This window comes from Carex rostrata, chromosome 4, assembly GCF_964058835.1.
Source record: "Carex rostrata chromosome 4, lpCarRost1.2, whole genome shotgun sequence".
Lineage (NCBI taxonomy): Eukaryota > Viridiplantae > Streptophyta > Magnoliopsida > Poales > Cyperaceae > Carex > Carex rostrata.
Window position 1 is genome coordinate 11,163,316 of NC_135921.1, and position 15,956 is coordinate 11,179,271.

Consider the following 15,956-nt stretch of genomic DNA (forward strand, 5'->3'; position numbering starts at 1 on the left):
CACGAACGTCTTCTACGCAATTTTATCTTTCAAATGAGATCCATGATGACATACTTTCGAGCTTGTCATCACACAAATATTTATATCTCGTCATTTAAGTATTTATACCTAGTATTTTTCACATATGACACTGCTGACATTTAAAAGTATTAATATCAAGTATTACAAGTATTTATACCTATGCACGGAAGTATATATACCTATATAGTCAACTATTTTTGTTAGAGAAAGGTTGACGCAGGGACGATTAGGGAAATGTGATGCGGAGATGCGGGGTCCACAATTAGGGATAAAATACTTAAAAGTATAGGTATAAATACTTGCACGATGAGGTATAAATACTTGCACAATGAGGTATAAATACTTGTGTGACGATGAATCCAAATTAAAGCACGTCATTATGGATCTCATTTGAAAGATAAAATTGCGTAGAATACGTTTATGGTTTTAGATTCGCAAAATTCCTCATAGAACGAGAGAAATGTGAAAGATATTGAAAAAAAACCACCTCTAAAAACGTGTATGATTCTTCTCCCATGTAATTTGAGTGGTCCCTCTATATAGTTATATCAAGTTAAACATGCAAGTATTAATATCTTAATTTGCAAGTATTAATTTATTATCTTTCAAGTATTTATACCCATGAATTTAATTAAACTTGGAAGATCACAGTGTTGTGAATAAATTTAATTAAAGTAGTTAGTTAAGTTAATTTATGGGAAGTTAAAATATGTTTAAGAGATGGGGGTACAATGTGGGTACTGGAGTGTGAGGATTGAAATAATTATTCTAATATATAACAACACAGCCATCCCAGAGAAAATTATGAAGTACATAAACAGAATTAGACTACCATTTATTTAACAACATTATGATACTGTTACCAGAGGAAAAGCTTGTATATACTTACAATACAAAATAATATACATTGAAATATGACGCCATGTCGTATATAATATTAATTAGTTGGAGGTTTGCCACAACAGAGAAAGCTAAAGATGCTCTTCTTAACTCCGCCACGCTTCGGCCCACCTCCATTTGCCCTCTCCATGTTTTCTTTCAGCTCAATTCCAAAAATTTCTTGATCGGTGATGTCTCAATTCTGAAGTGACAAGTGAGATGTTGTTTATATAGACACAAGTTGGAAATTTCTGTATGATATGAAACTTAAATTTCCAAATCCTATCTAGGAAGCTAACTTATGAAGTATTTATTTATTTAACAGCATAATGTAAATATATGGTTGAGAGTTTATAACTGCTTAGTAATGCTCTGTTTTGAGCTCTAGTTGGAAGGTTATATGGAAGTTCATTTGGGAACTTTGGGCCTTTAGTTGGACAGTGACAGTAACAGTTGTGGGTCATGCATTAATAGAAATTTACATGGTTTTACTTGGGGAAAATGATATGTGTTTCAAAGATGGATCCTGAGTACTTCACAAAACCAACTCCGTGCCGAAACCGACACCGTGGCATTTTTCCGTCTCTAAACATCAGTCATGAACACTGATATATCCTAACTAATTACAAGACACTTTTGTTCAAGCTGTGGATCGTTTTATTTTTCATGGCGAGGCATGCACAGATATTCATTTGTGACAGCATTACATTTCTAAGTAGTGTTAGTATTGCATGTTATGTAGAGTGGAAATTCGATGAATCTGTTCTTGGTAGGTCAGAGAAGAGGTCAAGTCAATCTTTTTTTTTTTTTATTGAAGTCTGATGCAATCGTTGGCACTAACATAAATATAAAGAAAAGGGAGTACGCTTTTTGTATTTAATGATTTCTTGTCCCAATTTTATAGTCAAAATAAGGTCTTTGTCTTTAAAGAATTTTTTGTCTGTAGCAAATTTTAGAAAAGAAGAAAGAGAAACAGGAGGAATACCTACAAATTTTTATGATTAGAAAGGTTGGTAAGAATTTTACCGATTTAAAATTTGAATTAGTTTGAATCGGTAAAATTTCTACTGATTGTTCTTATTTTTATGTTCAAATATAAAAAGTTTTTATAAAAGTAGATGGAGTCTTTGTAATATATTTAAATTCTAAGATATTTAATCTATTTTTTAAAAAACTTTTCATATTTCAGTAAAGAAAATTTTAAAAATTAAAAAATCCGGTTTAGATCGGTACGAATTTTATCTATTCAAACTTTTGCAAACTTTTAGATCGGTAATTCCTATCGATTTTTCTAGTCATGAAAATCTAGATGTACTCTTTCTATTTAAGTTTCTTATTTTTTAATATTTTCTACAGACAAAAAAAGTTCTCTTGTCTTTATGATTGGAAACTTTTGAGATTTCTTGTCCTCAGTTTTGATGACAAAATAAGTTAATTCTTCCATTTTTTTTAAATTCTCGAACCAAAAGCAAATTTAATTTGTTTTTGTAAAATCAGAGTACACTGGAGTGCTAAAAATATTATTTCCAATACATAAATAACTCATTGAGTACTAAATTTATTGAATTATGCCAAAGCTTTGATAAGTGAAAGTTTTGGAAAAGCATGCGCTGGTGTTTCCTTTTTTCCAAAAACATTTTAGTTAGCATCTCAATAATTCAAAATTAATCAACCATCATTTAAAACTCTGAAATTCAAAATTTACCACCCACATAACTTGATTAGTGCGCATTCTGAAAAAAAAAAAGGACACTAATTTGATGCTCTAGCTAAAGAAGGACACCAGCTTGGAAAAAAAAAAAAAAAAAAAACACCCTTGGTGTCGAAAACAGAAGCAGAGGGATATATAACTGAACAGCATTAACAGATTTTAAAATTTGTACATTTAGGTTTTTATTTAGTTACGGGTTGAAGTCACACAAATATAAATCAGACAGTGAGACACATAATAAACTGAATCACCTCATATGTCGGTGACCCGCCACATAAGATCAGAGTTCCATTTAATATAGTTTAATTAACTTTTCAGATTAAATGACTCGTACTAATGGTGTCATCAATTATACCTTTTTTTTAAGTTTTATCCATTTATCCGACTCAAATCTTATTCCGTGAGATAGATATAAGCAAATTTTTTTTTTTTTTTTTTTTAAGTTTCTTGAGTATGTGGATAGTTAAATAATCTTTTTCGTTAATTTATTGGGTAAAAACAAGGTTCTAAATAGCGTTTATCGTGTCATAGCGGGAAGCCTACAAAAAAAAACTATAGCGAAAGCTATGCTACATAGCGTTTTTTTATTTTTATAAAAATTATATTATATATTTGTACTAAATATCAACATTATCTGAGTCTCATAGAACAATAAATAACATCAAATTGATTAAAAAATTATAATAATCATATTGAACTAATACAAAGTTCAAATTATGACTCAAAATATTCATAATCATACTAATATCATAAACTATTGATATTTTTCTATTCAAAATATATTCAACATCATAACATAATCTATCTTTTTTCTATTTAAATTTCAAAATAACCTAGACATCATGACATAATTAACTATCTTAATCTATTAAAAATAGTCAAACTACCATATAGTAAATATCATTTTGTTACTTAAAGAAATATCTTAATATATTCAATCTGAGCTTTTATTTAAAGCCCATATAAATTGAAAAGAAAAGAAAAACAGCTCATGTTGCATAGAGCACTCTAGCTTCCTTATTTTATTTCGTTTGATAGATCTCTCATTTAATAATTAATAGTTTAATATAAAGCTTAGTACATCAATTGCAAAAAAAAAAATCACGGTTAAAATCCAATCTGAGCCTTTATTTAAAGTCCATATAAATTGAAAAGAAAAAAAAACAACTCATGTTGCATAGCACGCACTATTTGTGCTACACGCTATGTGCTATAGCAGACCGCTATTACCGTTATAGCATCCGTAGCTCAAATAGCGCGTTTTGATGCCATAGCTTAGCGTTTAGGGTCCAAAAATGCTATAGCGCGCTATTTAGAACACTGGGTAAAAATATACATAAAAACTATTTCATATTTGTTATCTTATCAAAATATTTAATAAATATAAAACTATATTTGATACTTTTTTATTATGATTGAATTAATTTATATTACATTTCAATATAATATTTTTATTTAATAATTTATGATAAAAAATATTTATAAAACACTTTATATACGTAGTTGATGAAATAAAAGGACATTGCTGGCGATAACAATGCTTCTCTATCTTTCTCAAAAAAAAATAGTTTCCCAACTTTCCGAGAAATTATACATTAAAATATATGCTCTTGAGAATTAATTTTTAGTCTAATGATAAAAATAAATATCCGTATAAAACTCATAAGTTTGAAATCCGAATAAGAAAATTCCTTTAATTATAAATATTAAATTGTGATTTTCATTATTAGCATTTGTAGTATTTTTGTCAAAAAAATTTTCCTACATCTGCTCTCCACAAAATAAAATAAATTCCATGTGTATTTTTCTTACATCTCTCTGTTTTAATTTGAGAATGACTTTCTAATATTCTCTATGCCTAAAAAAGTTGATATTCTATACAACTGTAAAATTGTTTAGATAAGTGGATTCAGAGTAAAAAGATCTGCTTTAGTCATAACGGAAAGAGTTCAGAAGAATTAAATAAAAAGAGCACCTAGCTATTCCCCATAATATTTCTCCATTTTTTCTTTCAGTTATTAACTACTAACTATCTAAGGGAATCACTTACTATTTGAGAGCTGTCTAATATTTAAAAAAATTTACAACTGACGCGCACAAGTATTCATATATAACACATCAAGTATGCATATCTAAGATATCAAATATTTAAAAAATAAAATAAACACATCACTCACCTAATTTTTACACGTTTTTAGAGTTTTTTTTTTCTCCGTTCAATCTAACCAACATTTCTGACGATCTGTGAGGAATTTTGAAAATCTAAAACCACGAACATATTTTACACAATTTTCTCTTTCAAATGAGATCTATGATGACATACTTTCAAGTTGTCCGTTGCATAAGTATTCATTTTTGTCATGCAAATATTCATACCAAATCGAGAAAGTATTCATTCTCATTCTGCAAGTGTAAATAAAAAAGCTGGACACATCACTCATTTATTTTTTATATGTTTTTTGGGATGATTTTTTTTCTCCATTCAATCTAACCAATAGTTCTGATGATCTGTGAGAAATTTTGCAAATATAAAACCACGAACGTCTTTTACATAATTTTATCTTTCAAATGAGATCCATGATGACATATTTTCGAGTTGTCCGTTGCACAAGTATTCATCTCTCGTCACGCAAGTATTCATACTCGTCGTGTAAGTGTAAATAGTTCATGTATCAAAAGTATTACAAACATATATGCATACCTCTATTAATTTTACAAGAGCAGCCGAATAGTATTGAACATTGTTTTATTGCTTTCTAGTTCAATTTTATTTTTTGGAAATAAAAAATACTTGCCACATGTTTCACTGTTGAAACAAAAATAATTTATCAAATTTTACAGATCATATAATTAAAATATTACAAAAAAATACACTATTTAAAAGAAACAAAGCATACTTCATTGAAATATTCATACATATACGTTGAAGTATTTATACATAAGAAATCAAGTATTCATACCTAAGATATCAAGTATTCATTCATACACGTTGAAGTATTCAGACCTAAGACATCAAGTATTTATTCATACACCTCTATTTTTTTTTAAAAAATTGTTTTTTCTGTCATTTCTTAGTACTTAGTACGCACTGGCCTAATTCATCATTATTGAAGCTTTGTTCTTTACAAATAACTCACTACTTCATGAGGATGAGGAACATAGATACGAAATTGATTAATTGCATACACAGAGACAAAATTAGTTGAACTAGATCTATTTAGCACTCATTTTGTGACGGTCGTCAGTGATGGATCTGACCCAACAGAGACGTGCTTGATTGAGATAAAGTATATTAAGTATTTATTTATACACATTGAAGTATTCATTCATACCTTCAAATTCTAAAACAAATCATATAAACCAAACCAACATTAAAATCTTAATACAAGTACGAATAAACGATTCCTTGCGCACAAAATCCCCAAATCAACTAATTTTTCCATCACACGTGAATTACTTAAATTTTACCTAACAATTAATATTATTATAAATTTCATACCATACCCAACATGAATTACTTAACATGTACCAATTTGGTTAGTAGTTGGTACAACTAGGGCTGTAAACGAGCTGGGCCTTAGCTCGGCTCGTTTATTTTTGGCCTGAACCTGGACCGAGCGAGCTGGATCTAGGTCACCCGAGCCAAAATTCCTGACTCAGCTTGTGACAAGCCAGCCCGAGCTAGCTCGCGAGCTGACGAGCTGGCTCGCTGGACTTTATTATACAAATTCAAAAATAAAAAATAAGAAATCTCATTCAAAAAATTTAAGAAATTGTTCAGCAGGCACATCTTCAAGCAACTAAAGCCCATATTTTTTCTTCCCAAATCGAAAATACATCAATTTTGCATAATTGCGCCTTTGAAAATGGGACTGGACTTAAAATTATACAGGACTAAACCCTAAATCCACTGTAGCTTAACGAGCCGAGCTGACCTTTGGCTCAGCTCGTTTATTTTGGCCCGAGCCTGAGCCGAGCTGGCTCTTTAACAGCTCGGTCCACTACCGAGTGAGCTGTTAGCGAGCGAGCTAGAGGCGAGCCGCGAGCTTTTTTGACAGCCCTAGGTACAACACACAGAAGCATATATAATCCATTGTTTTCTTCTGATGGCCATAGTAACACGGTTCACGTTTAATTCGCGAATTAAACATTTTTGGCACATCAGCGTATCAATCCGCGAATAATACAGTTATTCGCGAATTAAACGTTCAATTCGCGTATTAATCGCGTATTTAGCGAATTAAACGCGTATAACTCGGCCAAATTCGTTGCTCTGTTGCGTGGGAAAGTTGAAATTTTGAATGGAATCCAGGGTAAATTTGAGCCTAGAGTCGCGTGCATTGGGTGCTTTTTGTTTTACTGTGCCCAACTTCTTGTGTTATAAAGTTCTATTGTAAAATTCTAGTGTCAAGTTTTTGACAGGTGGGTCCAACGAGAATTAGAAAGGTAAGATCCCATGTCAGAGGCTACTATTAACAGCTTTGTAGCAAATGTGAAACAGAGAATCATATATCCTAGTTCCAGCCTTTTATGTTTTCAAAGAGATGATAAATTTACATCTTTATCCCATGATTTGTGTTCTAATGTTGATGGATCTATATAATTTTGTGTGTTGTATTATGAATTTTTTTTTAAATTCTTTCTATTTAGTATTATAAAATTTAAAAATAATTCCAAATAATTTCCGAATTATACTGATTTGGTGTTTACAAAAACGAATTATTTCCAAATTATACCCGAATTACAAATTTTTGACTCTGCCGAACCTTTCCCGAACTATTAAGTTGTCACTATGCTGATGACCCGTTATCTTTGTAATTCATTCTTTTTAAATTAGCAGCAACTACCTATTTCCTTGAAGAAACAAACACATACAAATTACAATATTCTCAAGAGAATAAAATGTAAAATCCTTACAACTGCCACTGATATCTATTCTCAGCCAATATACCAGCACAACCTCTTTCAACTACAAAAAAAAAACATCAATCCAACCTATTTTATTACAAAATTAGCAAAAAAATAGTAAAAATTTTTTGTGCAAAAGCAGAATATTATTTTCCAACCAAAACACCATTTATTGACAATACCTTCAATTAGACAACATCACAACACCAAAAAAACTGAGCAACACTAGAAGCTGAGTAAACCGAAGTGATGCCAGAGGCTCTCACAGGGAATTGCAACTTCAATCTAACTGTATTTGCCAGTATTTTTCTGACACTGATTCCACAATTCTTGCAAAGAGTGAAAGATATACCAGAAATTGAAAGCAGGTGCCAAGAGGCACATCAATTACAGGCCTCCAATCAGCAAACCCTCTGATCCAATTTCAAAACACAAATCCATATCATATCATCAAAGTTCCAACATTCACTTAGATTCTCTAACATAATACAAGAAGTGAAGTTATTTTTTCTCATTTACAGGAAACAAATCTACCTTCTGTTTGTATGATCTTAGCAATATTTTCATTCGAGTTTGATTCACAGAACTCTCTTCTAAAGCTCTTTCCCATACCGATCTTGATCTGGCAAAATCCTTTAGGCTCTCCTCCCATTGCGTGTACTTCCACCAAATCAAGATATTCCACCTGATCCTTTTAATCACATCCTCGTACTCCTTTCTCTTTCTCAAGTGATAATCCGCGAGCTCGGTAGGATAAGTGATTAGCCGGAAGGAGGAGAGGAGGACAGAAGGGACTCAATGAGGTCGGTACAACAGAAGGAGGTTAACCGGCGGATGGTTGACCAGTAGATACGACGGCCGCCGTGGAAGGATAGGTTAGAGTCAGCAGATAGAAAGAGCGAGGCGATGCGGTCTGGGTTGGACCAGCGGCGAATGGCGGCTTTCAGGCGCGTAATCAGATTGGAGGAGGCTGGTGCGGGTGCGGGTCGGAAGCGGCAGAGTAGAGGCGAGTGAGGAAGTAACGATAGTGGTGGAGACTAGGGTTCCGTTCAGGCGAGAGCTGCTGATACCATTGTTAACTTTTAGGATTTTGGAGTCAGAGTTGGATTGAAAGGTGTTTAGCGTCATCGCTAGAATTCTATTTTTCTGATCGGGAAAGAGAGAGACGGTAAGATGGTAAGTCGTTAGCAACTTTGACAGTTTTGACTGGATTAGGCCGTTGGGGGATTAGACAGGGGATGTAAGTCCAGGGGAAAATATAATTACCCAATTAAGAAATAAAGGAGATTTGCTGAGCCTGAACAGGCAATTTAAGATCTGAACAATATTAGTTTGAATGGTTTCGTAACTTCTGAAAAAAAACTGTGACGCAACATTTGGAAGTATATATGGAAAGAAAAATTATCATTTGAAACCTTAATTACATATTGTATATTAACTCAGAACACAAACTAATGCAAATCGTAAGAATTAATGAAAGTACACCAAATCCATACATGTAAAAAAATAAAGTTTATTCATCCAATAATATATAACAGCACAGATTACTTTTCCTCACAGCACAGCCATCCTAGAGAAAATTATGAAGTACATAAACAGAATTAGACTACCATTTATTTAACAACATTATGTTACTGTTACCAGAGGAAAAGCTTGTATATACTTACAATACAGAATAATATACATTGAAATACGACGCCATGTCGTATATAATATTAATTAGTTGGAGGTTTGCCACAACAGAGAAAGCTAAAGATGCTCTTCTTAACTTTGTTGCGCTTCGGCCCACCTCCATTTGCTCTCTCCATGTTTTCTTTCAGCTCAATTCCAAAAATTTCTTGATTGGTGATGTTTCAATTCTGAAGTGAGATGTTGCTTATATAGACCCAAGTTGGAAATTTCTGTATGATATGCAACTTAATTTCCAAATCCTTTCTAGGAAGCTAACTAATGAAGTATTTATTTATTTAACATCATAATGTAAATATATGGTTGAGAGTTTATAACTGCTTAGTATTGCTCTGTTTTGAGCTCTAGTTGGAAGGTTTTGTGGAAGTTCATTTGGGAACCTTAGGCCTTTAGTTGGAAGGTGACACACTGACAGTAACAGTTGTGGGTCATGCATTAATAGAAATTTACATGGTTTTGCATGGAGAAAATGATATGTGTTTCAAAGATGGATCCTGAGTACTTAACAAAACCAACTTAATATTCTTATATTTGGCTCTCATAACCGAATTCTGATCCGGTGCAATACCTGATTGGGTAGAATGAGATCTGACTCGTTCATTTTAATCTGTCACGAATCTCAAAACAAACCCTCCTATATTCCAAATATGCGCAATTATTTTAAATATGACTGTGAATATTCTACATGGTCAGGTACCATTGGGGATACTCACAACTCATTCCTCATAATTAACATGCTAATAATACAGAAAACTGACACTATAGATGGTGACTTGGTATTATATGTTGCACAATTTTTAGTATTAAAACAGATCATTTCCTCATGAATTTCTAACTATATATAGTGAGACATGCTTCTCCCAAATTATAAAAAATAAATAAAAAATCATCTGCTCATGATGTGAAAGTTCCCTCAAAAAGTTCCAAATTTGTTAAATTTCCTAGAAACGATTTGGACCTACAAATTTTATATCCAAGTAAAATTTTTAATCATCTATTATTTTTTTAAGAGGAGAGTTCAAATGTCTTCATTTTTTTGTGCCTTCATCATGCCTCCATTTTTAAAAACTTAAATAACTCAAAGTTTAAAACTTAAACGTCAAAATAAAACCGTTAGATGTGATCTATGTTATTTTCTCTATGTGTCCATAAAAAATATCACATTTTGATTTTGCTTTTATGTGAATCAATAAGTTAAAAAATCAACGTCTAGAAATTATCCACATTAGTATACATTTTTACAAGCTCAAGATGATAACCAAAACAAAGTTGAAATGTCATAATTTTTTACATGACAGATAAAATAATGTAGTTCATATCCAACGGTTTTATTTTAAATTTTAAGATTTAAATTTTGAGTTATTAAAGTTTTTAAAAATAGAAGCACGATGAAGATACAAAAAATGATGGAATTTGAACTCTCCTCTTTTTTTAATGTTTTACTTCTACTTTTTGATGACTTGACTTAATTTCAACCTTTACTCGAAAAAGAAAAAGAAAATCTAGCTAGGAGGGATTCTTTAGCTACTAGGATACCTAGTATATATAAAGCGTGTAAACTTTAGTTCACCTAATCACCTTGGGAGGGATATGTTCACATTGTTCTACTCAAATTGGAGCAACATAACACATGCAGCAAAAGACCACCAAGCAAATCAATGAATTCCCACAAATGAAGCTTTTAATTTATTGCTTGACTTGATATAGTGGTGTTTTTCCTGTTAGGTTCCATTGGAATATTCTATGACTGCTTCAATTGACTGAAACAAGACTTGAAAATACAGTTGCGATTGTGTTTCCTCTTAGACACATCTTCCTGCCATTTAATTAAAAATTTAGTAACCAAACATTTCACACTTACCACCAATTTATCATACTTGAGCTATAAAAAGGGGGTATGCATTTGAACCCAACCATTCCATATATCCATCTCATTTCCTACTTTGTTTTCGCTCTTCTACTACATAATCTAACCCTTTCAGCTTTCAAATATATTTACAGACCATCTACAACGCAATGAAGCACAGTAAAGTTAAGACGAACATCTTTTGCATTCTTTGTTGTGGCAAGCCTCGGACTAGTGACTGAGTTACCGGTTACCTGACCGGTTAATCGATCCTGCATGAACTGGTTATTGCTTCCGTGAATTATGGGTTTAAAATTTTTAATTACTAGTAGTTGTGTGGACAGATCTAGTCCTTTATTTATTTTTTTTCTTTTTCATCCATTTAGAAGATATGTTTACTTTGTTTATGTTGTCATAGATTGGTGGTGATAGTTATGTAATTTGCTTGTTTTTGCATTTTTTTTTTCTCTTACACGTTCAATGTACAAAGTTTCCTAATTATACCATATTGTTTTAATTATATTCTCCTGAAGAAGTTGTTGATTATGTGTACACCTTGTTCCCATTTTATTCTTTGAACAACAGTAAACGAGGCACGAACTAGACACAAGACTTCTAAAATTAGGCTCAACACTTAACCATAAAATTCAAGATCATTAAAAAAACTTTTTTAATTTGACCATATAATCACATATTTGCATCTCCACGTAGATGAGAAGAAAAAACAAATGTTTATCTATGCTGAGTAATTAAAGATATATTACAATTGAAATTAAAATATTGCTATATATGCAGAGTCATTTGAAACCATATATATTATATATGAACTCAGCACATAAGCTAATGCAAGTCTTCAGAATCAATGGAAATAATTAATAAACACCAAATCCATACTTAAACAAATTAAAGTTCATTCATCCAATAACAGCAAAGATTACTCTTCCTCACATGCAGCACGGTTAAATTACATAAACAAAACTAAAAACAGATACAAACTACTAGAGTACCATTTATTTGACAACAATTGTGATACTGTTACCGCACGAAAAGCTTGTACACTTAATTAAACAATACACAGTAATATACATTGAAATACGACCCTGTGTTGTATATAAAATACTATTTAGTTGGAGGTTTGCCGCAACAGAGAAGTCTGAAGATGCTCTTCATAACACCGCCGCGCTTCGACCCACCTCCGTTTGCTCCAAAACCTCTCTCCATGTTCTATTTCAGCTCAAGTATTATGACTATTTATAAAGGAAACAAAATTAGACCAATTTTTCTTGATTGGTGATGTCTCATGTGGGATGCTATTTATAGTAAAAATTTGGAAGTTTCTGTATAATCTAATTAGAAATATATATGAGAGTTTCCAAATCCTTTCTAGGAAACTAACTAATTTATAAGTATTTATTTATTTAACAGCAACATGTCTAGTTTTTTGTTGGAAGTTTATTTGGAACTTGCTAGCTTACTGCTCTGTTTTTAGTTCTAGTTGGAAGTTTATGTAAAAAGTTCATTTGGGAGCTTTTATATGGACGGTGATAGTAACAGTTGTGGGTCATGCATGCATTCATAGAAATTTACATGGTTTACTTGGGGAAAAAGATATGTCTCAGAGATGGTCACCTGAGTACTCCACAAAACCCACTTAATATTCTTATTTTTGGTTATCATCACCGAATTCTAATCCAGTGCAGTGCAATACCTGACCAGATAGGATGTGATATGAGCCATGCGTTTTAATCTAGCACGAATCTCAAAATGAATTCCCCAATTTTTCAAGTAGACACCGAATTAATTTTGACAATATTTTACATGGTTAGATAACAAAGGTGGATACTCATTTATCATAACATGCTAATTTTTCAGAAAACTGACCCTATAGATGACTTGGTATTTTATGTTCCACAATTTTAAATATTATTTTCTCCTCATATATTCCGGTTTATTAACTGCAAAAATATTGAGAGAAATAAATATTATAAAATTGAGACTTTTTGTTGTTTGAACTTAGACCCTAACTACAATATAATGCTAATTAATTAATCAATTGTTCAGAAAACTTAAGAAGTTGATAGGTCATGATTCAGTACTTTGTAATCTGTTAATAATTCTTTGGTATATATCTCTTATCTTCTTTTTTTTCTTCTTTTTTTTGCAAACATCTATAATCCACCATGTTCTGTTCACCTGATTGTTCATCCAATCATCTGTTAATAACAATTATTTATCTGTCAAATCAGGATATATAACGACTTCATTTGTTAACAATTATGTATTCTTAATTAACAAATATATGATATGTATTAATAAAAAGAAGTGGGTGTACATGATAAAAATGGACTCCTAGACATGGTTTTCTTTTTTGCTCATGTTTTTTGTAAGAGCATATTTTTCATAACATATATAGCAATATCTTTGAATTGTAATTTTTTTTTACTATGCATAGATATACATTTTAAGTTACTTCTTATCTGTGTGGGGTGCAAATATGTCAGTATACGTATAATTTAAAATATTCTTTTAAGGATCTTGTATTTTATGGTGAAGTGCTTGTTGGCCGTGAAATTTTCTAGTACTTTATAATAAGATTTTCCAGTGTTGAGCCTAATTTTACAAGTCTTGTGTTTACATCGCGTTCTATTGACTGCTGAATGTTCAAAGAATAAAATAGAAACAACATTCGCACATCATCATCATCAACCACTTTTTTTCAGGAGAAAATATATACAAGCTAATTAAATGGGTTGCATGTTTTTTTATTTGTTTATTTCTTAGTAAAGATTGGAGATCAAGTTATTTAACTGTATATTTAATATCTATAAGAAATTATTATCGGATTTCGAACATGCATCTTTATCTAAAAAAAAATACAATTTCTTGTGCTATGCATGCTGATGAAAAATATATAAAAACTTTTAATAATTTAGTGTGCATCCAACGTAAATAAATTTTATGATATGTATATTTGAAAATATTATTCAAATTAAAAATTTGAAATTATATTTGTATTAATTATCTTCTTCTTCTTTTTTTAAATAGAGCGTACTTGTATCAAATTTGAGTCAATTGATACTATGATTAGTTATATATTTATTATAAAGTCATTATAACTTTACCGTGTAAATAAATAAAGATGGTAGAGAGCTCGCACTCTAAACTGATAAATTAAACAATATAATAATAATTCTAATCGCAAAGTATATATATGATAAGCAATTTCGGTGCCTTCTGGTAGCTAGTTAAATAAAACATAATTTCATTTCATTTTGAGAACCAATATTTGATCTTGTGGTAAAAACAATCTTCTCATTTCTGTGTGAGAGGTCACATATATGGATGTTAAGCTCTCCTAGTTTTAAATATGAATAAAGGATTCTCAGTCGGAGTGATTTCAAATTTGTGAACAATCTATAAATGCATTAATTCGGCTAGTATAGAGAGGTAACAAGAATTAAAAACGTAAACCAAAAATTATCCCAAAAAAAGAAAGCAAATTACATAATGATATATCACCCCAGCAATCTATGACACAATTAATACAAACTAAAGATATCTTCTAAACGGAGCAAAAAGGAAAAAAATAACAATAAAGGACTAGCTAGCTAGCTTGTAACTCTTTACACAACTAGTAGTAAAATCCATAATTTATGGAAGCAATAACCAGTTCATGTAGGATTGGTTAACCAACCGATCTCAATCGCCGTAAGTTCGTGGCTTGCCACAACAAAGAATGCTAATGATGTTCATCAAAACTCCACTGTGCTTCATTGCGTAGTAGTCGGTCTCTAAATGTTTTGAAATCTGAAAGCTTTGGATTGTGTTGTAGAAGAGAAAGAACAAAGAAGGAAGTGAGATGGATTGAGAATGGCTAGCTAAGGTTCAAATGCCCCTTTTATAGATGAAGAGTGTGAAATGTTTGGTTTAATTAAGAGGACCCCAATTGCAACTGTATTTTCAAGTCTTGTTTCAGTTAACTAAAAGCAGTCATAGATTCCAGTGGAATATTACAGGAAAAACACACTATATCAAGTCAAGAACGAAGCTTCATATAGTGTAAATTCATTGATTTGCCTAGTGTTTTTTGCTGTCTAGTGTTGCTCCAATTTGAGTAGAACAAGTGTGAAATGCTCTGTTTTTAAGCTTTATTTGGATGTGACAGCTTAACTTTTCAGCCATGCATACCAAGGACCAACCGAGTAAAATCATTGATACCATATAATAAGCCTTTTATTCTGAGATTCAGTTCATTTATTCTCAATCGGATGGTTTATATAATTTATGATAAATTTGGAATTAACGGTAACTTGTCAGGGAGGATCTACATGTTGATTTGATTATGGGTAGTTAAATCATTCCTATAAATTTACATGGTTTAATTACTTGGGGAAAATGATATGTCTCAATGGTACTTCACAAAACCAACTTAATATTCTTATTTTTGGTTCTCATAACCGAATTCTAATCCACTGCAATATCTGACCAGATAGGGGCGGACCCACATGTTCAGGGGGAGGGGGGTGGGGCAGCTGTCCCTCCTGGATTTTGAGTTTTAGAGGAGATCGGGACGTTCTGATCGACTTTGTTCCTCTCTGAAATTTTTTTTGCTACCCTCTTAATGTTTAATTAGTAATTCGAGTTAAATTTAGGATTAAAATTAAAAATAAATTTCTTAAATTATGATTGGTAATTATAATTATAGATTAGAAAATCAGAAATTACAAGTCAGGATATTGGAAAGTATAAGTTAAAGTATTGTTTTTTTATCGAGTACCTAATTAATGAATTTAAACTCAATTAGTTATTTAAATCCGATTCGATATCTTTTTGCCCCCTCTGACGAAAATTTTGAGTCCGCCCCTGAATAGAATGAGATATATATGAGTCATGCGTTATAAT